At 38.9% G+C, this 27,608-nt stretch overlaps 1 pseudogene; it reads right to left on the bottom strand.

The window, feature by feature from the left end:
• LOC128777377 (FMR1-interacting protein NUFIP2-like) lies at positions 1-25,032 on the bottom strand (annotated as a pseudogene).
• Positions 25,033-27,608: the final 2,576 nt, after the last annotated feature.

Below are 27,608 nucleotides of genomic sequence, written 5' to 3'. Positions count from 1 at the left end.
AGGAGCAGAAAAGCCTATGCCCCTCCCCCCCCAAACCCGCCCATGAACGGTGGCTCTAATGTTGCAGAAAGGTTACAAATAGGCAGTCTGGGCCTTCATTGATCTGGACTATCCATGGCTTCATTGTAAGTGATCATCCTTTTAGGCTCTTGCCTCTGCAGATTCCAAACAGATTCCATTTCTTTAGTGTGATAGACAATAGCAGTCCTCAGGTCAAAAGAACCCCAGCTATCATTTGTTTCTAGACCTCTCTGGTATCTCTGTTCTTTGGTGGAGCCTAACAAAGTGTTTGTAGGAGACACCTGAGGATTTTGATTTTCTCTCTCGTAGTCCTTTGAGAAAAACACTAAAGCACCTTGACTACTGGTGTCTGAGTTTTGCAGGCCACCTATATGACTGGGTCCCAAGGATAAGGCTCCACTCTCATTAGTAGTCCCAGATTTTCGAATGCTACCCAGAATTTGAGGACTAATCTGTTTTTCCAGCTCATAAGCCTTGGGAAATATGGGATGCTCAGTTCCTGAGGGATTATCCTGGCAGATATTCCCCTTGAAATGTCACCTCCATCACTTTATGATCTGATGACTTCCCAATAACTTCCCAAGTCTCAGGGCCAGCACTGGGCTCATTTATAATTGATAAACCCCACTGATTCTGGAAGATAGCCCCCAGGTTTTGCTGATCTGTCTGAGAGGGTAGATCCACTTGTGCTGTGCTCAACAGCACCGTTTGCATATCTGAAGGATAGATGAAAAGGCTAGATTTAATTTGTTCAACAGCCGCTGAAGTCGAACTCATGTCCCGGAGAACTGAAGCAGTCCCAGAAGAGATGGGTGTTAGAGTATTAGCAGCAGGTGTTAACAGTGGCTGACCCCCTGGAGAATACACACTTGCATCAGTCCCTGCTGAAACAGGCCCATTAGAAAAGTTGGCCGAAGTAACAGATTTCAGCACTGACACGGGGACCTGGGATATGGGCTTGAAGACTGGGTCTGAGTTTCCCCGGCCGGTGACGAAGAGGAGGAAGAAGATGGTGACGCAGAGGAGTTCTGTACAGTTTTGTTGAGGTTTTCCTTCACTTTGCTTTGCATAACTTACTTTAGGAACTATTTTAAGCACTGCTATTGTCCACTGCAAAAACTGGGGGTGGTTTGAATAGGGTCCAAGAGTCCTCTTTGGAGGTAACAGCAGAAGGATGCTTTCCTTTGGGCCGATGATCAAACTTTTTGCCGCTCACGCCGGGTTTAATATCAGAGCTTTTGCGCAGCATATCACCCACAGCAGGTTTTCCTCGATTTGTTCCTCCAGGCCCAGTTTCCAAATGGGCTTTGAACCATCTACTCGATTTCCCTTTTGTTCACTGTCGTCAGGCCTGAAAGTTTCAAGTCCCTGCTTTAAGGTTGGCGCCCTGGTCTCGTTGCCTTATTTTGTCCTGCCCTCAATGAAGGCTTTCACATCCCTGGGCACTATTGCCCCAGCTTTCCTTTTTTTAAGAGTGGTACATCCGCTCTCAGATCTCACTACCATCATTATCCGCCCCTTTGCCCATATAACCACTAGTAATATAGCCAGAATTATTTGTCGCAACGCCATTTCGAATTGCTACAGTATCAGTCTTCTCTGCAGACTGGTTCTCTCCAGATTTCTTTTCCTAAGACTTCCCATTCTTTTTGTCCATACTGTTCCGAATGACATTCCTGGTTTTCATTCCTGCTTTCCCAAAGTTGCCAGCCTTTACAGTCTGCTTCAGATTAGTGTCTGCGATCTGTGGGTTGCCATTGAGGACCCTGGAAATAGGGTCGGTAGCTCCATCAGAACCCAGGCTCTTTAAAGATACGTCTCTTTCTCCGGCATTACCATTTAGTTCACCATAGCCTGTTTCCTTCTTTGGCGTCTCCTGGTGCTGCTGGAGGGAGTGTTTGTGCTCATGTTTCAACGCCTTGGGCTGGGCCTTGGGGCTGCCCTTGGCTCCATGCTGCGGGCACTGGTGATGGTGATGGTGATGCTGGTGGTGGCTGTGGTTCCGGTTGTAGAAATAATGGTGGTGGTGACGCGGCTGCAGCTGCTGCCAGGGGTGATGGTGCTGAGGCTGTGGCTGGCCAGGCTTCTCCACTGAAAGCGGCCGGGCCTCCCTGGCTGAGGCTGCGGGCTGCAGCGCCCTCAGGATCTGAGCAGGATGTTTCTTAAGGATAAAAGGCACAGTTCGTCAGAAAGACGTAACAATTATAAATCTGTTAGCCTTTAATGATAGAATCTCAAAATACACGTAGCAAACGCTGACGGAAGAAAAGGAAGAAATGGATAATCCTGCAATCACCGCCTTGTACATGTAACACTTCTCTTCCAGCAATTGATAGAACAACCAGACAAAAAACATGCAGGAAAGCCACAGAATATCTGACCAACACCGTTGACCACTTTGGTGTAATGGATATTTGTAGAACACTACATCCAACAAGCGTAGAATATGCATTCTGTATAAGTGCACACGGTGTATTCACTAACATAGACCGCATGCTGGGCCACAAAACAAGTCTCAATAAATTTAACAGGACTTAAAGCATACAGACTGTATTCTCTGACTATAATAGAATTAAATGGAAATTGATTATCCAAAGAGATCTAGGGGCACTTGGGTGGCTCAGTCGGTTAAGTGTCTGGCTCTTGATTTCAGCTCAGGTCACAATCTCATGGTTCGTGAGTTCCAGCCCCGCATCGGGCTCCGTGCTGACAGTCTGCTTGGAATCCTCTCTCTCCCTCTCTTTCTGCCCCTCCCCCCCTCAAAAAAATAATAAACTTAAAAAAAGAGATCCAGAAAAACCATGAATATCTAGAAATGAAATAGCATTATTTCTAAATGATTCATGGGCCAAAGACACAAAGGAAATTAGAAAATATTTTGACGGGGCACTTGGGTGGCTCAGTCAGTTAAGTGTCCAATCATGATCTCAGGTCATGATCTCATGGTTCATGAGTTCGAGCCCCACATCGGGCTCTGTGCTGACAGCTGACAGGCCTGGAGCCTGCTTCCAATTTTGTGTCTGTCTCTCTCTGCCCCTCCCCTGCTTGTGGCCTCTCTCTTCCTTTCTCTCAAAAATAAATGAACACTAAAAAAAAAGGAAAAATATTTTGAACTGAATGACAATGAATACAACATACCAAAGCTTATAGGAGGCAGAGAGAGAAAGCAGTCTATTGAAAGAATCTATGGATTTATATGCTTATATTAGAAAAGAAGAAATATTTAAAATCAAGGACTAAGATCCCATATTAAGAAAGTAAGAAAAGAAGAGCAGAGTAAAAACAAAGTTAAGTAGAAGGAAGGAAATTATAAAGAGAAGAGAATAAGTCCTTGAAAGAGAACAGACAATAGAGAAAATTAAATCTAAAAGCTGGCTCTTTGAAGAGATCAATGAAACTGACAAACTTTTAGTTAAGACTGATGAAGAAAAAAAAGGAGAGACGGGTGCCTGGGTGGCTCAGTTGGTTGAGCATTGGACTTCAGCCCAGGTCATGATCTCAAGCCCCACATCGGGTTCTGCACTCTCCATGCAGAACCTGCTTCAGATCCTCTGTTCCTCTCTCTCTCTACCCCTCCCCTGCTTGCTCTCTTTCTTTCAAAAATAAACATTTTTTTAAAAAAAGGAGAGAATACAAATCACCAATAGCAGGAATGAGAGATTATCAACTACAGATCCTTCAAAAATTAAAAGTATAATAAGGAAATTCTATGAACAATTTTATTGCCAACACGTTAAAAATTTTTTTGACAAAATGGACAAATTTATTGGAAAATACACCTTACCAAAAAATGGCACAGGAAAAAAAGTCTGAATAGTTCTAGTGTATGTATTAAAGATTGAATTTATTATCAAAAACTATCTTTCTGAGATAACTCTAGGTCCCGATGGTTACAGTGGTGAAGCCTATGAAAAATTTAATGAGAAAAAATGTATACAAACTTTTTTAGAAAATAGAAGTGACCACTGCACAACTTATTCTAATGCTAGCATTACCTTTATATCAAAACATTCAAAGAAATTACCATAGATCAATATTTTTCATAATTATAGATATAAAAATCATTAACAAAGTATTAGCAAACAGGTGAAGGGGGTCAAAAGGTACAGATTTTCAGTAATAAAATACCTGAGTCATGGGGATGTAATCTACAGCATGGTGGTTATGGTTAATAATACTGTATTGCATACTTGTAAGTTGGTATGAGAGGAGATCTTAAAAGTTCTCATCAGAAGAAAAAACAGTTTTGCAACTATGTATGTGCTAATTGTGGTAATAATTTTGCAATATATACAAATATTTAATCATTATATGGTATACCTGATCACATATGTCAATTATACTTTAGTAAAAAGAGATAGCAAGAAGGAAGATACATCACGACTAATTAGAGTTCATCCTAGGAATGTAAGGTTGATTTAACATTTGCAATAAGTGTAAATCACTATATTAACAGAATACACTAGGAAAGTCATATGATCATTTTAATAGACGATTAAGAAGCACTTGACAAAATTCAACATTCTTGAATGATATAAATGTTCAGTGAACTAGAAATAGGAAGGAAATTCCTCAAACTGATAAAGGACATCTACAAAAAATCTACAGCCGACATCGTGCATAATAAAGAAGGACGGACTTATTTCCTGCTGAGGATAGGAACAAGGCAGGAATGTGTGCTTTCATAACTTGCAATACAGAGGGTGGTGGCTGAACTGAAAAGAACTGCATTTATAATATTACTTTGCATTTCAGACTATGTCAGTTTGAGCACTTTATACTCTCTGAGGCTGTTTCTGCATCTGTGCAGTGAGTACAATAATGCTTCCTTGGCAATTGGGTTAAATGCCTAGCACAATGCCTAACATAGCAAAGAGATTAATAAATGTAAGTATTACATTTGTACCTACCCAATAGTCTATAAGCTCTCTGAAGACAGAAACCATTTCTCTTTTATTTATTTCCAAACCTTCAGTGCTTAGCTCAGTACCTAGAACAAAATGGATATTATGTAAAAATTTGTTGATTAAATTATTAGGATTGAGACATTGATAAATGGGGCCTTAAAGATTCTTCAGCTTTCTAAATGAAATTCCAAGGATGGGCTATTTCCACTGGAAAATAGTCTTCTTTGGTTTGGGTGAAGTTTGTATTGAGTCATTTACCTCCACTTGATACTTGTCTGCTTTGGGGGAGCCCTGTTAATCATGTATGCTTTGATTGCAAGCTCTGAGACAAAACAGATGCTTTGGCGTGGTATTCAGGACCCTCTCTTCTAAGTCTGCTTCTCAGGTGAGCCGTCCCTCACTCTAGCTAAGTTTATTTCTCCACCTTTCCTTGAACATCTTTGCATTGTACCACTTGAGCCCTTGCTTGGGTCATGTGCTCTGCCTGAAATGCCCCCTTCTCTCTTCAGTCAACATCCTACCCCACATTCCAGGCCTCTCCCTAAGGAGACTTTCTCCCATCTGCCATTTACCTGGTCAGAAATGTTTTTTCCCTAGCGTGTTACTTTGGAGGAAATGTAATTAGGGATATAAATCTCTTGCCGATGCAGAAATTCCTCGCCACAAAATAGAGGAAAGAAAGAAAACGGTGGCATGATTGAACCAGATGGCGATGTGCATTACAGGCAATCTGCCATACGGTTGCAAAGAAAGAAAGAAACCTCACCCTTTTGTATAGCCAAGCAGGTATAACCCATCGCACATGTGTTCTGGAGATAAATAACTAGTTCTCAAGGAAGGAGACCTGACAGCACCTTTTGTCACACACGGTTCATCCTGAATTCATCTGATAATTGGGTGTTTGCAACTGCCTTTATCCAAAGGAAAAATAGTACGACATGCTTTGCATGCCAAGCTTTGCATCTTGAAGCCAGGTGCCCTGCCAAAGTTAGGATCCTACCCTACCATGGAAACTGGGAGCTAGAGGCGCTATGTTCGTTGATTACACTTTAACGAGACAGCTCCCAAATCCTTGAGGAAAACATTTCTGGGTTGTAAGACTGTCATGAGGCTTATTTAGCTTTTTAGAAGATTTACATATATCTCAAAAAGGCAGTCAAAGAATTTACAAATACAAATTTTCTAAGGTAAATGCTCTAAGAAAAGGGAGGTGGGAAATCTCTTTTTTTATGCACTAGAGAGACTTCAAAAAAATTTTTTTGTATTTGTTGTTTACCTTAAAAACTCATATAGCCTTTGGGTTAGTACCATTAAAATGTTACTTCACTGATGGAGGTATTTGTATACTCCTCATCTCTTTTTCCTGCTGGATTGTGGTAGAAAATGTGTCCTATGCATCTGTGCTGTGGCATCTGATGTGTCCCAAGTACATTATTGGAGGTTAATTAAAATTGATTGAATAATCAGTATACCTGTATAGTGTAATATCCCAAGTTTGGTTATATTTCAAAGCCACTTTATTTTCAGTTGTGAACCATCTAGTCTGCTATTATGGTGTTAAGTTTGATAAATGCACTTTGGAGGAAAGAATTAAAAATCAATTCCAATGGCAAGGTCTACCTACTGCTAATATTTCCTGATGGCTTCTAAATGTCACAGAACCTTCACTGTAGGAAGGACGGCACTAAAATCATGAGTCAGAACACTGATATACATGGAAGAGAAACTACATACGACTTAATCCAGTGAGACCTTCAGCAACCAGAATTCTCCAAGGGAATTATTCCCTAATAAGGTGGTGGTTCACCAAGTGTGCTCCCAGACTAGTAGCAGACTGATGCCCAGGAGCTTATTAGAAATGCACATTTTCAGGCTCCACCCTATACCTTCTGAATCAGAAACTCTGGAGGTGGGGTCCAGCAGTCTGTGTTTTAACAAGCCCTTGGTGGGGGGAGGGTTGATACTCACTCATATTGCAAACCACTGACCTAACGCATCCTTTGCATGCTCTGAATTAACTTCTTCCCTTTGTATCTAGAATTGTACTGATTATGTATCATTCTTGGGAGATTTTGGGAAACAGACAAGCAAATAAATATTTCTTCTCTGGTTCAGGTTGAGAAAGACTGGATGGTATTTTACCTCTTCCATGTTGTATCCCCTCTACGGTAATGCTAATAAGACACAGGACAAAGGGGTGACATGTCTGGGACCTGGAGTCCTGCACATTCCATTTGTGGGCCTGTTGTCTTTCCATTCAGCCCCATCTCTGGCTTTGATCATCAATTAATGAGCATCCCCAATCTCTTCTGGCTCTCATCCTTTGAGTTGTGGTCCTCTGTGGATCGTCCTCAACTTACTCTCTTGGGAACTGCGTCCTCAAGAAGCCCAGATACATTTAATGCACCACATACATGTATTGGAACCTTCCTGTTTTCCTGGTGCTGGTGCTGGAGGAATCAGTGATTTAACAACAGTGCCTATGGTTGCAAAGTTGGAAAGATGCCATGTGTACTTGATTTAGCTAAGCCGAGCAAAACCTAAGAACTTCAATCGTGAATAAAATTGTGAGAGAAAAATAGGATAAAGGCTTCCACTCGTTGAGGGCTTCTTATTTAACATCTGTGGTAGGTTGTGGTTTACACTTCAGAAAGAAAAGCCCAATAAAATGGGGGAGGTGTTGGGGTTGGAGGGGGGAGCGTAGAGAAATGGAGCATCCTATAAGGGAATGGCCAAGGAGAACTCCCAGGGGAGATGGTGGGGGGAAGAAGGGACTTAGGATAACATGTCTAATGACAATTTTTATCACTTTGCTTTGTGGTGTGTGATCAGGGCCCATATTGATTAAGGGCAGTATAGCAACTGCCCCTGCAAAAGCTGTCAACAAAATCTGCATGGCTCATTAATGCTTTTAATATGAGTCAATTCTCTTTAGAGAATGCAACTAGTTTTTGAGTCTGGGGTGGTCAAACATCATCAAGAGCAAAAACAGAGACTACATGTGGGGACACCTGACCTCTGGGTTCCTTTAGTCTTTACGAGTGTTAACTTAAAGTTATTGCCATAAAGGCGATGACTCCTGACTGTTTGCTAGCTTTCTTAAGGCCAGGATAGAGACGATGGTTTAATTAAACATAATTCAGAGACTACATTGATTTAAGAAGAAGTTCCCAACACTGGTACTGCTGAATATCAGTATGACTTCACAAAGGTATTCAAGATCAAATGAGGGTAGAAAAGTTCTCTTATCTTTTTCTTAAGATAAAGCCTTCTTTTCAAGATCCATTTTCATTTGACCAAGAGGATAGCATGGCATGGCCCCTTACCCCAGCCTTGGATTATTTAAACTTTCATCCCGGCCTCTTTGCCCACTCCTCAGCTTGGCAAGGCACAGCTAGAGTAGCTCACACTCCACTAGCTAGGGAGATTACTAGGTGATCTTCAGCTACTGTTTACACCAAGGCTGAGGGTCTCTCAATCTCCCCCACCCCTCCCCGCCAGCCTGCCCTAGCACAGAGCTGTCTCCCTTCAATTTCTCACATTTTGATAGACAGCCATTTAACTTCCACTCAGCTGTTTTGATCTCACATGTTCACATCTGCTCCTTAACATTGGTTTCCAAGTATGTGAAAACTTCCATATTGAAGATGATGATTTTGTTTGGTTTAAGAAAACAGAAACATCGTCCAGTTAGAAGCACCCATTTTCTCAGCTATTAGGACTGTGACAAGAACACTTTTTTCTTAGCCCACCCATCTCATTAAAAGCTGTCATCCACCCAGAAACTCAAGCCAGAAACTAACAGACCAGCTCTAAACACTTCGCTTCCCTTCAAATCTCACATCAGATCTGTTACCAAACCAAAATAATTTTTTTTTCAAATTGCAGCTAGACTCCACTTCTCTCTATTTCACTGCCATCAATCTAGTCCGTCACAACACCTCTTACTTGGACCATTGCAGTAGTCTCCAGTGTGGTTTCTGTGCATCCATTCTCTTCCTTTAGTTATCACAAAGCAGGGACAGTGTTCTACTTAAAATGTAAATGGACTCATGTCACTTTCCTGCCTAAAACCCTTCACAGATTTCTCAACGAGTTTGGTAAGATCCGACCTCCACCACATGCCTACATAATATTTGACCCTGCCTGGCCCTCCAAGTACATTTTGTGCTATTCTCGCCCCTCCCAACACCTTTGTTTACTAAGTTGTTTACCTAGTTCATCTGTATTGGGATGAATATAAATAGTATTTGCAGACTTACCAAAGCTTAGCCCATAGCCTTAGCCTGTGGAATTGTTCAGACAGCTCTTACTTAACCATATGCCAATGGCATTTCTAAGTTTTCTCACTAAAGCATTTAACCTTAGATGAAGTTAAATAATGCACCATGAGTTTAGCTATTGTAGAGATATGTCTTTCCCAGTTAAACTTGGAACTGTTCCCAAAGTGTCAACTGTCTTTAGATTTTTGAAGAGTCATACACATATTTCTTTCAACATTTTAATTTTGGGTCTGTAGCAGTATACAGTGTATCATACAGCCAAAGTATACATCATATGTAATACATCATACAAAATGTCTTATTTCCACCTTGATCACTATGGAAGAATGTCAGACATTAAAAAAAAAATCTCAACTTTCTTCAATCTTAATGTTAAAATTTGCTGAGAGATTGCTCAATGCTGTGAGAGTTTTTAAGGAGAAAACAGCTGTGAAGAGCTGCAAATCATAGCTAAGCCAAAAAGTTTGGTGTGTTTCCTTTTAATCACCAGAGACCCCAGAGGATGGACAGTCAGCATGAGACTTGTGTCAAAGAAATGGTAAAAGAGACACATCTAATTGGGCACATCAGTCACTCCTCAGATTGGTGGTTTCCACTTTTCTTAGTCTTAAATGGCAGACTCAAATTGGGTAATTTGAAGAGAGTTTAATAAATGGACTATTTACAGAGGTATAGATCAGGCTGAGGAATAGAAAAAAGTCATGGAACGGTTCCCAGGGATAATTGAACAATGTATATATTTCTGTGGAATTTGGGTCTATTCGTTACAGCACTTAGCCAATTCTGATACATAAGTGATCTTTTAAAACTTATAATTCATTTAATATATATATTACCTATATATTTCACAAATTAATTTTCAGTAGGTAGTATTAAATGTACATGGATCAAAAATCAAAAGGAATAAAAGGTTTACAGTGTTAAGTCTGTCTCCCACTATTCCTCACAGACAACCGTGTTTATTAGTGAATTGTGAATCTTCCACAGATATTTTGTATATAAACAAGCAAACAAAAAGTTATTCTTTCTTTTTTTAATGTTTCTTTATTTTTGAAGGAAAGAGAGATAGAGTGTGAGCAGGGGTGGGGCAGAGAGAGAGGGAGACATGGAATCTGAAGCAGGCTCCAGGCTCTGAGCTATCAGCACAGAGCCTGACGCAGGGCTCAAACTCACAAGCTATGACATCATGACCTGAGCCAAAGTCAGAGGCTTAAGGGACTGAGCCACTCAGGCGCCCCTCTTTTTTTTAAATGTAAATCTTAGTAACATTGTAAGTACTTACTCTATATCCCTTTTTGTTCTAAGAATTTTACATTTATTAACTCGTTGAATCCTCTAAAAGATATATGCTATTATAATGCCTAATTTACAGGTGAAAAAGCTGAGGAACAGGGAAGACACATGACTTGTTTGAGATCACACAACTTATAAGTACTGGGGGTAAAATTTTTGCCAAGCTGTCTGATTCCAGAGTTCTTCCTCTTAACCACTAAATTGTATGGTTTCAGAGATAACCAGAATTAACATAATAAATGTATTTTTTCTGCATATATTATAAAGTTAGTATTGTACCCTTCCTATGGTAGAATAATGCATTTTTAAAAAAATATTCCAATACTCTGGTTTCTCTTCAGATCGTGTAAATCTTTTGCCTTTTAAAAAATATTCCATTATGGAACTGGAGAGTGTGATACTAAGTGAAATAAGCCATACAGAGAAAGACAGATACCATATGGTTTCACTCTTATGTGGATCCTGAGAAACTTAACAGAAACCCATGGGGGAGGGGAAGAAAAAAAAAAAAAAGAGGTTAGAGTGGGAGAGAGCCAAAGCATAAGAGACTGTTAAAAACTGAGAACAAACTGAGGGTTGATGGGGGGTGGGAGGGAGGGGAGGGTGGGTGATGGGTATTGAGGAGGGCACCTTTTGGGATGATCACTGGGTGTTGTATGGAAACCAATTTGACAATAAATTTCATGTATTAAAAAAAATAAAAATAAAAAATAAAAAAAATAAAAATAAAAATAAAAACAACAACAACAACAACAACAAAATAAATAAATAAATAAAAAATATTACATTTATTCCCCTCTACTAATTTGGAAATTATGTACTCTCTATTTCCTAAGTCATTACTCTTAAAAACATAACTTGTATACTCAACAAAGTCTACAATTAGTATTTCTATTCTCATTCAAAATTCAGGAAAAATTTGCCTTTGCTTTGGTTGGGTATCACCCGGAACAACTCTAACTTCTAGGTCTGGGGATTACCAAGGCAGAGATCATATAAACATAAATCTCAGACCCACGTTAGAGCAAGCCTACAGTAATCATTTCTCAGCAAGTCTGTTGTTATTTTTACAATTTTTTTTCCATGCAGAAAAGAGCAGAAAGAGCTCTTTCCCATATTGGCTCCTTTTGCAAGTACACAGACTTTTCTTCAATGATCCCATAAGTGACTCCTGACTTCCTTCAGTCTAAGGGCGACTCTTCTGTTCCTTAAGTCAGCTAGTCATGGATTCCCCCAAATTCTGGGTTCCTGAAATTGGCTTTTTCTCCCAGAAGCACCAGCTTTTGTCCGTATTTGCCTACTCCTGTAATTTTAACTTACTCTTTATTTTTTTCTGGACTTTAGGGATATTTTGTACTTCCTTATGGGCCCAGCAGGACATTAAAAAATATATGGGTTGTAATTTACCTAGTAGCTCATCATTTCATGACAATGGAGGAGGGGCTTTTTAGAATGCCCAGTCTGCTTTATTTCCCAAGACAGGACTCATGGAGTGATCTTTTCAAAATGTAAGCTTTGTATCTCTACTTAGAACATTTTAATGGAGTCTCAATAATCTTAGGATAAAGACTAAAATATATCTTTGACATGGACTATAAAGACCCTCCATAATGTAGTTATAATTTGGCATTTATTTGAGTTACCGTTTTAGCAATGTCTGGCAGCCAGTCTCCACGATGCTCCTCTGCTCTATGATTCTCACCTCCGTGTATTTATGCCCTGTGTAGTCCTTTCCCATATTGACTGAGGCTGACATATGGAACCTAGTGTACTGTGGAAACTCCTGTGTACGACTCCTCAGGTGAAAGCATGGAAGACATTTTTATTTCTGCCTTGCTGTCTCGGATTATTCATTCTAGGGGAAGCCAGCTGCCATATCATGAGATCACTTAGGCAGCCTTCTGCCAATGGCTATGTGAGGGAGCCATTTTGGAGGTGTATCTTCCATCTCCAGGTGAGCCTTCAACAGGCCAACATCTGTACTCCTGATAAACCTTAGCCAGAACCACCCTGTGAAACCATTTCCAAGTTCCTGACTCACAGAAATTGTCTGAGATAGTAAAAAATCACCATAGTTTCAAGCCACTGTGTTTGGAGGTAAATTTGTGATGTGGCAGGAGATAATGATAGATAACCAACACAACGTCCATCTCTTCTCCAACACCAAACACTTTGCACAGCAGAGGTTCTGTCAGGTTTTACTTTTTATTGCATGACCTGTGCCTGGGATATAGCAGGAACTAAATGAATGTTTGCTGAATTGATAAATAAAGCAATGAATGTAAATATTGCGTGCCCAGTGCCCCAGAAATGACCAGAAGAACACCACGCTGGTAAGACATTAGAATAATTACCCTGACATAATATAGTGACCTGTATTTTCCTCATGGACTGAGCAAGTTTGAATCTGGAGGGTGCAAATGTGGAAGATGCTGTATTTATGGGGTTTCAAAATATTTGGACAGTGAAGCACGACGACGGGGATCAGGCTAACTAGTTTTCATCATTAAGCCCTTAAAAGAAAACCAAACATCACAAGTAATCCAAACGATTTTGGTTCTTAGGATTAAAAGATAAAGTACTTTTCTAAAATTTGGGTATGTGGGTATCTCTTGGTATGTATGTATGTGTTCACTGCAGTGATGGTGGTGATGGAGGCCCTGGGGATGACGGTAGGAATTGGGTTGGTAATGGTGTTCGTAAAGGGTGAAAAAAACCCAGCAACACAATATTGTATCAACCCACTGAAGAATCTGCTCTTTAGCTGATGGTTTCATCTCACAGACTTTCTCTTCTGCCCTGTGATGATTTACTTCCTATTTCCCAGAGTGCCTCACACCTTCCCTCTGCTTGTCCAGTCTCTACCCTTCCGACAACTAACAGTTCAAGTCCTACCTCCCTGATTTGTCCAGGTCTCCAGGATCACTCTCCCCAAACTTTTATTGCACTTTTTATCTGTGGGTCCCTCATTGGGTTCTTAGTTGGTATTACCTCATATCATGGTTAGTGTGCTATGTGCCTGATTTCCTTCCATGAGACAGAGAGGATTCTTAGCAGGAGCAAGACTTCCTTAGTTGAAGTTACTATTCAGAGCAGTGGAGAGCACACATAGCCTAAAGTAGGGCTGCCTGAGGAGGGATGAAAAGAGTTAGTCCCAGAGTCCCTAAGGATCACTTTCAGTTTCCAGACCTAAGCGGTAAGTGGAGAGAGAGACTACAGTGAAGCGAGGGTCAGGAACTGGCCAGGAAGTGAACCAGGAGGCAGAAAAAGATAAGAGGATTCTGGAGTAGCCATGAATATGCAGGATCAGGAGCTCACTTTTTTTTTCTTTGAAACTGAAGTATGGCTGACACACAGTCCCCTATTAAATGTTTCAAGTGTACATCGTAGTGATGTGATATTTTTAGACATTATGAAATGATCCCCACGATAAGTCTAGTTAACCATCTGTCATGGTACAAAGTTATTCCAATATTGTTGACTATATTCCCTGTATATTACATCTTCATGACTTACTGATTTTGTAACTGAAGTTTTGTACCTGTTAATCTCTTCGTATTGGGTGCTGTCTACATGGCCCCCAGAACATAACACCCAACTCAGAGTTGGGGACCTGGACAACACGGACAACCTGATAAATTCCTCAAGGATTGGTATTTTCATGTATCTCTTTGTATCTCCAGGGTATTGCATAGTGCTCTAGACATGAGAGCTGCCCAGTACATTTAAAAAATTTTAAACATTACCTAACCTTCTGTTTTAGTGTATTTTCAACTTCTACTGCATTTGTATTTTATCCTCACAGAGCTCTATCAGGTAAGAATTATAATTTTCATAGATAGATGGAGGATTGAGGCTTATGTAGTTGTAAGTGGCATATATACATCGTCCCCAAATAGACCATTTTTTGATGAATCTCCAAAATGAAAATGAAACAAGATTTACCATACCTACTCTAATAGAGCTCACTTAGACAAACCTTAATGAGTAGAGAAGAATCATTTGTAATCAGAAAATAAATTGTATACAAGTAGGATTTGCTGACTAACATGATTTTGTTCCTTAAGATATTTTTCCATTCATGACAAATGTCTAAATTATTAGCTCTGAATTAATAAGGTCCAAATTAATAAGATTCGATTGCTATGTGAGATGTTAAAATATTAACTTGTGCTTGTTCCTATACCTGTTCCTTCTGCCACTTCAAGCAAGTATCTAAGGCCCAGAAAATTCCCAAGATTTTATTTATTTTATTTTATTATGTTATATTTTAATTTAACTTTTAGAGAGGGAGAGCCCGTGTATGTGCAAGAGAGTGCAAGCGGCAGGGGGGAAGAGGGAGAGAGAGAATCTTTTTTTTTTTAATGTTTATTTATTTTTGACAGAGAGAGAGACAGAGCATGAGCGGGGGAGAGGCAGAGAAAGAGGGAGACACAGAATCAGGAGCAGGCTCCAGGCTCTGAGCTGTTAGCACACAGCCTGACGCGGGGCTCGAACTCACAGACCATGAGATCATGACCTGAGTCGAAGTTGGACACTCAACCGACTGAGCCACCCAGGCGCCCCGAGGCAGAGAGAGAATCTTAAGCAGGCTCCATGCTGAGCATGCTCAATGTGGGGCTCGATCTCACAACTGTGAGATCATGACCTGAGCTGAAATCAAGAGTCAGACACTTAACCAACTGAGCCACCCAGGCACCCCTAGTTCCTGGAATTTTAATCTATTTTTCACTTTAACGATTTTGGCAAGGCTAGAACCTAAAGCTGCTTGAAGTCAAAGGATCTTCAGGTCTTTGTTGGAGCCTAAATTCACTGAAGAGATTATGCCATATGCCTTTGAGGGGCAGTTAGGGAAGAGAAGAGCGTATATACAGCAGAGGTCCCAACCCTATCCACTGAGAAATGTCTTTGGGACCCACAATGTTTTTAAAATGCTTTAATTTGAATGGCTGTAAGTGGGGTGAACTCAACTTGGCACAGTCCTTTCCTCCTTATGACACTTGATTTGGGAATTCTCAGAGTCTTTTGGGCTTTTCTGTCATGTGCTATAGTCCTTTCCATATTAGCCACCATAGGAATCAGGTCTTCCAAGATTAGCTGAACTCTTACCCCCATCAGCTCTGTGCACCCCCTAATCCTTCTGTCCCTTCTTCTACCTGTCTCCTTAAACTCTCACTGCATCTTCTAGAACTCAATCATCAGCAAAATCCTCTGTACTCTCAGTATCTTCTTTTCTTTTCTTACCTAATTGCAATGGTTAGGACTTTCAGTACTATGTTGAATAGGATGGTAATAGTGGGTACTCTTGTCTTGTTCCTGATTCTAGAGATTTCAACTTTTCACTATTAAGTGTGATGTTAGCTGTGGTCTTGTCATGTATGGCGTTTATTATACTGAGGTATGTTCCCCACTCAATCCTCTCTGCTGAAAGTTCTTTTTTATAATAAAAGGATGTTGAATATTGTCAAATGTCTTTTCAGCACATATTTAGATGATCATGTGATTTTTATATTTCATTTTATTAACATGGTATGTCACATTGATTTGCATATGTTGAAATATCCTTGCATCCCAGGAATAAATCCCACTTGTTAATGTTGTATGATCTTTTTAAAGTACTGTTGAATATGTTGTGCTAGCATTTGGTTGAGAATTTTTGCATCTGTATTCATCAGAGAAATTGGCCTGTAGTTTTCTTTTCTTGTAGTGCCCTCATCTGGCTTTTGTATGAGGGTAATTCTGGTCTTTTAAAGTGAGTTTTGGAGTTTTCCATTTTCCACTTTTTGGAAGAGTTTGAGAAGGATTGTCATTAATTCTTCTTTAAATGTTTGGTCAAGTTCCCTCATGAAGGCAGCTTTTTTGAGCTTTTCTGCGTTGTGAAGTTTTTGACTCAATCTCTTTATTCACTATTGGTCTGTTCAAATTTTCTATTTCTTAATGATTCAGCCTTATCAGCTTGTATGTCTCTAGGAATTAATCCTTTTCATCTGGGCTGTCCAACCTGTTGGTTTATAATTCATAGTTCATATTAGTTCTCTAATGTTCATGTAATCCCTTATCATCCTTTATATTTGTGTGTTAATATCTCTTCTTTCATTTATAATTTTATTTATGAATCCTCTTTTTAGTGGGAAAGTCTGGCTAAAGATTTGTTAATTTTGTTTATCTTTTTAAAAGTCCAATGCTTAGTTATGTTGATCTTATCTATTTTTTTCCCACTCTCTATTTATTTATGTTCTAATCTTTGTTATCTTCTTCCTTCTGCTAACTCTGGCCTTAGTTTATTCTTCTTTTTCCATGAGGTGTAACATTAAGGTTTTTTTTCTCTCAAACATTAAGGTTTTTAAAGTATATATACATATATCTTTTTTCCCTATGTGGTATTTATTGCTATAAAATTCCCTTTTAGAACTGCCTTTGCTGCATCTCAGATGTTTTGGTATATTGTACTTCCTTTTTGTTTGTTTCAAGAGATTTTTAATTTCTCTTTCAAATTCTTCTTTAACCTGTTATGTGTTCAGGACTTTGTTGTTTAATTTCTACATATTTGCGAATTTTCCAATTTTTCTCCTGCTATTGACTTCTAGTTTCATACCTTTGTGGTCAGAAAAGATACCTGGTATAATGTCAGTCTTTTAAAATTTGCTAAGATTTGTTTTATGAAATAACATATGGTCTATTCTGGCAAGTCTTTCATGTGTATTTTATGAATAAAGGAATTAACTCCTTTATTATTTGATATTACCTTCTTTGTCTCTTGTTACAATTTTTGCTTATAATCTAATTTGACTGATATAACTATAGTTAACTCTGTTAACTATAGGTATCCTTAAAGTTGAGGTGAGTCTCTTGTATGTAGCATATAGGTTTGGGCTTTTTAAATTTTTTTTTAATCCATTCAGCTATGCTATGTCTTCTAGTTGGAGAATTTAATCATTTACATTTGTTTGTTTGTTTGTGTATAGAGCACGCATGAATGAGGGAGAGGACAGAGGGAGAGAGAGAGAAAATCTCAAGCAGGTTCCATGCTCAGCATTTGATCCCACAACCTTGGGATCATGTCCTGAGCTGAAATCAAGGGTCCGGTGTTCAACCGAGTCACCCAGTCACCCCTAATCCATTTACATTTAAAACAATTATCGATAGGTAAGAACTTACCATCTTACTATTTTCTGGTTCTTTGTTTTTTTTTTTTGTTTTTTTTTTTTGGTTCCTTTCTTCTTCTCTTGTTTTCTTCCTTTGATGATTTTCTGTAGTGGCATGCTTTGAATCTCCTCTCTTTATCCTTTACCTATTGTGGATTTTTGCTCTGTGGTTGCCATGAGGCTTACATACAATATCTTATAGATATTACAGTGTATTTTATACTGATAACAACTTAACTATGATTGCATACATAAACTCTCCCCTTTTAGTCTCCACACCTCATTTTGTTTTTGTTTGTTTGTTTGTTTTTTTAAATTTTTTTTAATGTTTATTTTTGAAACAGAGAGAGACAGAGCATGAATGGGGGAGGGTCAGAGAGAGGGAGACACAGAATCTGAAACAGGCTCCAGGCTCTGAGCTGTCAGCACAGAGCCCGACGCGGGGCTCGAACTCACGGACCATGAGATCACGACCTGAGCCAAAGTCAGATGCTTAACCGACTGAGCCACCCAGGTGCCCCATTTTGTTTTTGATGTTACAATCTACACTTTTTATATTGTATATCCAGTAACAAATTATTGGAGCTATAGTTATTTTTAATATTTCTATCATATACCATTTATACTAGAGTTAAGTGATTAACACACTACCATATTATAATATTGGAATATGCCCTTAGCATATGAATTATAATTATTTTAAATTCTTCATCTGATAATTCTAACATTCCTGACATGTCTGGTTCAGATGCTTTCTCTGACTCAACAAACTGTGTTTTTTGCCTTTTGGTATGCCTGGTAATTTTTTCTTGGTGGTCAGACATGATATCGTGGGCAAAAGGAGCTGCTGTAAATAGGTCTTTTGTAATGGGGTGGTGAGGTGTGGGGCAAGGGGAAGCCTTCTATAGTCCTATGATTAGGTCTCAATTTTTTTAAATATATATTTTTTAACATTTATTCACTTTTTGAGAGACAGAGACAGAGCATGAACAGGGGAGGGGCAGAGAGAGAGGGAGACACAGAATCCGAAAGGGGGTCCAGGCTCTGAGTTGTCAGCACAGAGCCCGACGCTGGACTCGAACTCACGAACCCATGAGATCATTACCTAAGCTGAAGTTGGACACTTAACCAACTGAGTCACCCAGGCGCCCCACTTAGGTCTCAATTTTTTAAGTGAAATTATGCCTCTGGACTGTGAACTCCACAAGTGCTTCTCAGTTTTTTCTCTTCTCTTAGGTGGGTCAGGATTGCTAGAGTGGACTGGAATTGGGTATTTGCTTCTCCAAGTTCAGTTAGCCTCTGATAACACCCCAGCAGGTTAGGTTCTGGCTGACTACTTTCTCCTAAAGGCAGGCCTTGTTAAAAAAAACAAAAAACAAAAAACAAAAAAACAGTGTTCTGTTTTTTTTTTTTAAGAAAAACAGTGCTTGGGGCGCCTGGGTGGCTCAGTCGGTTAGGCGTCCAACTTCGGCTCAGGTCATGATCTTGCGGTCCGTGGGTTCATGCCCCACGTTGGGCTCTGTGCTGACAGCTCAGAGCCTGGAGCCTGTTTCAGATTCTGTGTCTCCCTCTTTCTCTGACCCTCCCCTGTTCATGCTCTCTCTCTCTCTCTCTGTCTCAAAAGTAAATAAATGTTTAAAAAAATTTTTAAAAAAAGAAAAAAAAGAAAAACCGTGCTTAAGAAAAAGAGTGCTCTGGCATAAGATTATTTCTTTCCTCCTCCACATGCCAGAAGTTGAGGGCATTTTTCTTCGATATTTAGGATTTGAGAACATTTCAAGTTCCTGGAGGTAAATCTCACAATATTGTGGGGCCCCACCTGTGACAGGTCCTTCTGGAGTTTTTAACTCTCAGAGTTGTTCATACTGAGACTCCAACAATTCATCAGTGACAAATTAGGCTTTCCTACCCTGGCACCTATTTCCTGGGTATTTCCACTCATGAGTCTCTGCTTTGGTAAGCCGTGACTCCGTGAATTCACCTATCTGTTTCTCTAATCTTGGGGGCAGTTTGCCATGTGTCCTCATCTCTTATGGATCCTGGAAGGGAATGTTACTTTTTCCATCTTTTAAGTTTTTCACTTGTTAGGATAAAGCAGAGACTTCTGTTTTTTGGGTTTTTTTTTTTTAATGTTTATTTAGTTTTGAGAGACACAGAGACAGAATGCGAGTGGGTCAGGGGCAGAGAAAGAGGGAGGCACAGAATCCGAAGCAGGCTCCAGGCTCTGAGCTGTCAGCACAGAGCCCAACGCGGGGCTCGAACTCATGAGCTGTGGGATCATGACCTGAGCCGAAGTCAGACGCTCAGCCGACTGAGCCACCCAGGTGCCCCTAAAGCAGAGACTTCTAATATCCTTATATGTGCCAGGAAGGGAAGTCTCATGGTAGTCACTTTTTGCCTTTTCAGTGGCCTAGTTAACAATTTTTCATATTAACTTTTCTCTGATAAAATAACTGGAGACCCATCAGCCAGTCTTTGGTGTTTACCCAAAAGAAAAGAAAGCCTATGTCCATACAAAGACTTGTACATGGATGTTCACTTCAGCTTTATTCCTCATAATGCAAAACTGGGAACAACTCACACATTCATTAACATGGAAATGAATAAATAATCATGGTGTATTTACGTGGAATACTATTTAGATATAATGGAACAAAATACTTATACACCAACAATGTTAATGAACTCTAAAAGTCAGTAAAATAAACCAGATATAGAAGGCTCATCCTATCCAATTCCATTTACATGGTATTCTAGGAAGTATGATAGAAAAAGATCAGTGGTTGCCAGAAACCTGAGATAAGTGTAGGGGATTGCCAAGTGACATGACAGAATTTTGGTGGTGATGGTAATATTCTATCTTGTTGATGATTACACAACTACTTATTTTTAAAACTAATTGAAATGTACATATGAATTTTGTGAATTTTATTTCATGTTAATTATACTTCAAGAAATAAACTATACCTCAAATAACACGTGGAAATTGGATTTAAAATATACAATTTATAGTAGTTTCAAATCTATGAACTACTTAGGCATAAAGTTCACAAAAGATAATGCAAGACCTGTATGCTGAGGTCTACAGGTATGCTAAGAGAAATTAAGTATCTAAATAAATGTTGAGATAACTGTTAACAGATTAAAAGGTTCATTCTTTTTTTAAGATGTCAATTCTCTCCAAATTGATTTATAGATTTAATAGAATTCCAATAAAAACTCCAGTAATTTTTTTTAATGAAAATTGAAAAACTGATTCTAAAATTTATATGGAAATGCAAATGATCTAGAATAGCCAAAACAAGTTTGTAAAGAATAAAACTGATAGGGGGCGCCTGGGTGGCTCAGTCGGTTAAGCGTCTGATTTCAGCTCAGATCATGATCTCACCATTCATGAGTTCCAGCCCCGCATCAGGCTCTGTGCTGACAGCTCAGAGCCTGGAACCTGCTTCAGATTCTGTGTCTCCCTCTCTCTCTGCCCATCTCGTGCTCACACTCTGTCTCTCAAATATGAATAAATGTTAAAAAAATTAAAAAAATAAAAATAATAAAAAAGGAATAAAGCTGACAGACTCACACTTTCTGATTTTAGACTTCTTACGAAGCTACAACAATCAAGACAATGTGGTATTGGCATAAAGACACACAAATAAATCAATGAAACAGAATAAAGAATCCAAGAATAGACCAACATATATATAATCGATTCTGAGAAAAGTGAAAAGGTAATTCTTTTATTTATTTATTTATTTATTTATTCATTTAATTTAATTTATTGCCAAGTTAGCTAACATACAGCATACACAGGTGCTCTTGGTTTCAGGGGTAGATTCCCATGATTCATCGCTTCCATCAGTGCTCATCCCAACAAGTGCCCTCTTCAATGCCCATCACCCATTTTCCCCTCTCCCCCACTCCTCCCCCATCAACCCTCAGTTTGTTTTCTGCATTTAAGATCTTTTATGGTTTGCCTCCCTCTCTGTTTGAAACTATTTTTTCCCCTTCCCTTTCCCCATGGTCTTCTGTTAAGTTTCTCAAGTTCCACATATGAGTGTAAACATATGATATCTGTCTTTTTCTGACTGATTTCACTTAGCATAACACCCTCCAGTTCCATCCATGTTGTTGCAAACAGCAGGACTTCATTCTTTCTCATTGCCAAGTAGTATTCCATTGTGTATATAGACCACATCTTCTTTATCCATTCATCAATTGATGGACATTTGAGCTCTTTCCATAATTTGGCTATTGTTGAAAGTCCTGCTATAAACATTGGGTTACATATGCCCCTATGAATCAGCACTCCTGTATCCTTTGGATAAATTCCTAGTAATGCTATTGCTGGGTCATAGGGTAGGTCTATTTTTAATTTTTTGAGGAGCCTCTGCACTGTTTTCCAGAATGGCTGCACCAGTTTGCATTCCCACCAACAGTGCAAGAGGGTTCCCACTTCTCTACATTGTCTCCAACACCTGTTGTTTCCTGAACTGTTAATTTTAGCCACTCTGACCTGTGTGAGGTGGCATCTCAATGTGGTTTTGATTTGTAGTTCCCTTATGATGAGTGACGTTGAGCACCTTTTCATGTGTCTGTTGGCCATCTAGATGTCTTTGGAAAAGTTGTCTACTCATGTCTTCTGCCCATTTCTCCACTGGATTATTTGTTTTTCAGGTGTTGAGTTTGGTGAGTTCTTTATAAAGTTTGGATACTAACCCTTCATCCGATATGTCATTTGCAAATATCTTCTCCCATTCCGTCAGATGCCTTTTAGTTTTGTTGATTATTTCCTTTGCTGTGCAGAAGTTTTTATCTTGATTAGGTCACAATAGTTCGTTTTTGCTTTTGTTTCCCTTGCCTTTGGAGATGTGTTGAGCAAGAAATTGCTGAGGCAGAGGTCAAAGGGTTGTTGCTTGTTTTCTCCTCTCAGGTCTTGATAGTTTCCTGTCTCACATTTAGGTTTTTCATCCATTTTGAGTTTATTTTTGTGTATGATATAAGAAAGTGGTCCAGTTTCAGTAAAAGGTAATTCTTATGAGAAAGAATAGTCTTTTCAACAAACTGGGCTGGAATATTTGGATGTCCATATGGAAAAGTAAATTTATTAATCCATACTTTACATGATACACAATAATTAATGAAAAATAAATCATAAACTTAAGTGTAAAACCTAAAAATTATAATACTTCTAGAAGAAAATAGGAGAAAATCTTAGTGACCTTAGGTTAGGTAAAGATTTCTTAGACAGAATACCATAAACACAATCCGTAAAAGAATTTGATCAATTAGATTTTGTCAAAATGAAGAACCTCTGTTCTTTGAAAGGTGCTGTTAGAGGATGAAAGACAAGAAATAGCTTGAGAGAAAATATTCACAAATCACTTATGTGTTCCTGTGGTGGGAAGAAGACATTCTTCTACTTTTTTTCTGACTACAAGTTCTAATTTTTCACCATTTATTGAGAGATTTGTTATTTGCTCTTGATAAACACTCTATTATGCCTAGAAGTTTACTCATATTCCAGTTTTAATTAGAGGTTTTATCAAAAACAACTGATGGATCTTATCAAATCTTTTTTTCTTTTTTTTTTTCTTTTTCAGGCATGTGTTGATGAAGGTTTTACTTATCCATTTCTGTATCCTTCTGTATCCAGAAGCTGTGTTACCCCAGTAAGGATTAGTGGGCTGAAGGAGAGAGAGAGAGAAAGGCTCATAAACTACATTTTCTCTGTTTCACATCCTACAAATAATTTCATTCTGCACTAAAATAAACTCTTAATCTGAGGTTTTTCTGCTGATGGAAGACAGAGGCCATGAGAATAAGCTCATTTGTGGGCTGCAGACCTGAAAGAAAATGGTTCTTAGTCCCACTGCAACATGTAAAGCTTTTTATATTGAAAATTTTCTTAATGAGAGAGCTTGTTCTTTGATGCCCACCTGAGTTACTACTCTGTGGCTTGTGCTGTTAGTTTGAACAAAAACACTATTCCGGAAAGAGATCTAAGTCTACTTGACCGATTGAGATAAAGACTGAAAATAATTGTTTTCCCCCAAGAGAAGCAATGGTAGAGTCTCCTTGTAGAGAATTGCTGTGCTCTATGGGATCCATCATCAGCAAGGTAATTGTCAATAATGTGGTGGCCTTAAACAATTTCCAGGAACGATGGGGCATCATGGGCAGTACATATCCCTCTCTAATAATATAATTTAATGATTCTTCCATTAAAGAAAATCTTTCCCCAGTCTTTGGAAAGAAACGGTGTTCATGAAATGTTTGCTCAAATATGACTGAACGTAACTCCCTTCTCCCATAAAATATGTGTTTTATGAAATGGAAACAAAAACATGGTCCCACTCTGCTAGTGGATGAGAAGGCTAATAAAAGATTGGAAATATTAAAATCTCACTGTCTATGGTAGGCATGTCACTCAGTGTGACTCCTAAGGGATCCCCCCACTCACCAGGGAGCAGAATTCTGTCCTTTTCTTCCCGCGATTGAACACGCAAGTGCTGAGCAATTTCAAAGGACCAGGCTCTTTGCTAGTTCCTATTGGGCGTACAGTGTTGACAGAGATGGAGGTCTAAAACACATGGATGAACGTACTTCACTTTCTCTTTGAAAGAATCAAAAGTTGAGTGACGCAGAAAATGACTGGCTTACAGTCGCCTTGTGGCAGACATAGAAGGAGTAGTGAACTTGCTAACAGAGCAGTCCTGCCCCAATGAGTTCCAGTTTCCTCATCTATACATTGGACAAATGGACTCATTTATTTAACAAGGTTGCAAGTTCACTGCACTTTTTGTGGTCTTTCTTGGTTGGATGAAATTGAGGAGCTACAACTAAAGGTTTTTACTCTTCTTGGCAAACTGGCAAAAGCTTCCAAGTGGAAAAGACACACAGAACATGGATTTTGGATCTCTACAGCCCTGCATTTGAATCCTGCTTCTTCCATTAACCACCTGTGTGGTTTGGTGAAAGTTACTCAATCTTTTAATCCACATCAGTTTATGGGAATACTCATGCCTACTTTCTATATTTTTCTATAAGTGATATAAAATATTTAAATTATCTGCTGTGCCTCACGCAAAAAATATACTTGATAAATATTAGTTACTATCACAAACATCAAAAGATGCCAAAAATAAGGCATTTTCTAAATACAAACCAGTAATAAAGACAATCAATGTTCTAGAAGTTCAAAGAAAGAATTCACCCAACATCTCTGTTAGATTAGTATCTGTGATAGTGCTGCATAACAAGCACCCCCCACAATCTCAGTGGCTCAAAACAGTAAATGGTCAGTTTTTGTTAATAAATGTCAAACTGGTGGATCTTGGCTAGACTCACCTGGATTGGGCTGGATTTCAGGCTTCGATTCAGAGTCATACCTGCTCAATGGATTTTCATTTGGCTACCTTAATTATACTCTTCTCATGGCAAAGATTTGAATCTCCAAGAGGGCTGGTTAAACTCTTAAAAGTTTAACTTAGAACAAGCACCATCATATTTGCTCATATTCCATGGGCCAATGTATGTCACAAGGCAAAGTCCAAAATAAATAGAGTGGGAAAATATATTTCTTTCACAGTGAACTTGGCAAAGTTGTAGAAGGAAGAAAAAATCATGAACACATATTGCACTCTACCAGTCCAGAGAAGGTCTTCCTAGAGAGGTATGATCTGAATTCTACATTAGAGAAAAGATATTCATAAAAAAGTGGAATGGAACAGAATTCATAAAACAGGCTTTCAGGCAGGGAAGACAATGTAAGTGAAGGTACAGTTATCAAATTCTTCATAGCATCTTCAGGGAAAAAAATAAGAAGACAAGGTTAACTGAACTAGATGATCCACATTTATAAAAAGTGGAAGAAGTTTGAAAGTAGTATGGGCTATATTGTCAAAGACTTTGCATAGCTACTTATGCAAAGCACTACTAGTAAACACTGAATTGTATTGAAACGCATAAGCAATAGGGATCAATGGATGATTACTGAGAAAGACGAAGGCATATGCAAAGAAATATTTTACAAAGTTAACTTTGAATTGGACTGTAGGACATATTAATCAGGAAATATACTGGGGACAGGGAACCTAGTTAAGAACCGACTGTTGTAGAGGTTTGGGGGATGAGAACCCAAAGTAGAGGTTTAGAGGATAGAAATAAAATAACCGCTGTGTTAAAGAAAAATTGAGAAGTCTTCTAGAAAGTATGTCTTTTTCATTGTGGGTAACTAAAACTCAGTTTGGACTAACTTATGATAAGAGAGCTTTCACTATTGGAATTTGGAGATATTTTGTAGACCCAGCGTCAGGACTGGAGTTCAGTCTCAGAAACAACCGGGATCAAATTTTGAACTCCATCACGTATTTTCTCCACTTCTCATTTCTGCTCCCCTCTCTCTGTTTGCTTATTGTTCCTTTCTCTCTTTAGTCACGATTCCTCAACTTCTCCCATGCATACATAGAAAATCTGGTCACTGACAGCTCCCAGATCCCAAACTTCAATCTAAGCATCCAGAAAGGGAGTGATCCAAGTTTCTATTTCCCATGGATGAACCACAATTGAGAACATAGGTTGGGCCAGTTTCTATCTCTGAACCAATGAACAGTGGACAGGAGGCAGATCTTCTCGAATAATTATTGCAACTCTAGTAGTAACTATGTGGGTGGGAGCAGAAGGCAGTCAAAATGGAATGACAGACAGTCTGAATGAGTTCTTACAGTCATAAATGCTTGATGGCTATTTATCTTTCTAGGGATCCATAAAAAATACTTTAATGTTTGAGTCTGGGAGAATACTGGTAGCTCCTGATGGCATTGCTGGGCTTTGGAAAAAGATTGTAAGCTTGTTTGTGGATTTGCCAATGTCATGGAACATCCAGACAGAACTATCCAGCAGACAGTGGGAGATGTGGTACTAATACTGAGCAGAGTTCTGGGTTGTGGTTATGGAGTTCTCATGCTCCGAGTTGAGAGATCAAGCCATGAGAATACAAAAGCATGCAGGGAAAGCAGACGATCAGGGATTAACCTGTTTAATATGGCCACAGGTAGAATACTAAAGGAGAAAATATAATGAGAGAAATGTCACAAAATGTGGAAATAACACCTAGAAGATATGGTCTCCCAAAGACAAAGGAGGAAACTTTCCATGGTGAGGTCAACAGAACCTAATACCACATAACAACTCAGGAGAATGCCACAATTTAGGTAAAGCAAGAAGCAAGTAATCGTTTCAGTTAGGATGTTAGCAGAAAATCATAGAAAACTCAGACCTACCTGGCTAATTGAAAATGTATTTATTCTCACAGATAACAAGAAGTTCTGGGAAGGGATATTGATATTTTCAGGAATCCTAGTCACTGAAGTTTCTGACACGAGTTTAGGGAAAATTCACAGGCAATGGAGGTTTTCTGAGTGCTTATAAAATATCCTGTTTATTCAGTTAGGAGGGTTTAGATACAACCCTGATTTGTCTTGATTCATGAATTAACTTACTCTATTATCTTACTGATTAGAAATCAGAAGATTCCTGAACACTGGAAGCACAGTGTGGCAAGAAAGCAAGTAAGTTACCTCATTATTGAACCTTTCATAAACATGAATGAATGAGACTTTCTAATATGTGGCTTTCCACTGAAGAGATGTTATGGGCACAATCATAACGCCTTTGAGTTTCTCACTCTATGGCTACTATAGGAGCGGGGTCAGGCATCACTTTCTTTAAGTAGCCCCTCTTGTTTTTTAGGAGTGGTGGTCAAAGTGAGATGTAGCTGCCCCACAAAGATTTCTGCTCTCTGGTCAATACTGAAACAGGGTTCCAGAATTGTCTCCTTGGGCTGTTGAAAATGAAACTCAAGAGGACTTTACTTGTTTGGAAGTATAAAATCTGAACCCTGATCTTGACTATTAACATTTTGTTCCTATTTATAAATTCTCTCCCAAGTTTCTTGGGTGGGG

The sequence above is a fragment of the Panthera pardus genome, unplaced genomic scaffold (assembly GCF_024362965.1).
Source record: "Panthera pardus isolate Hobbes unplaced genomic scaffold, ASM2436296v1 HiC_scaffold_16, whole genome shotgun sequence".
Classification (NCBI taxonomy): Eukaryota; Metazoa; Chordata; class Mammalia; order Carnivora; family Felidae; genus Panthera; species Panthera pardus.
This window is presented reverse-complemented; position numbering and strand designations above follow the sequence as displayed.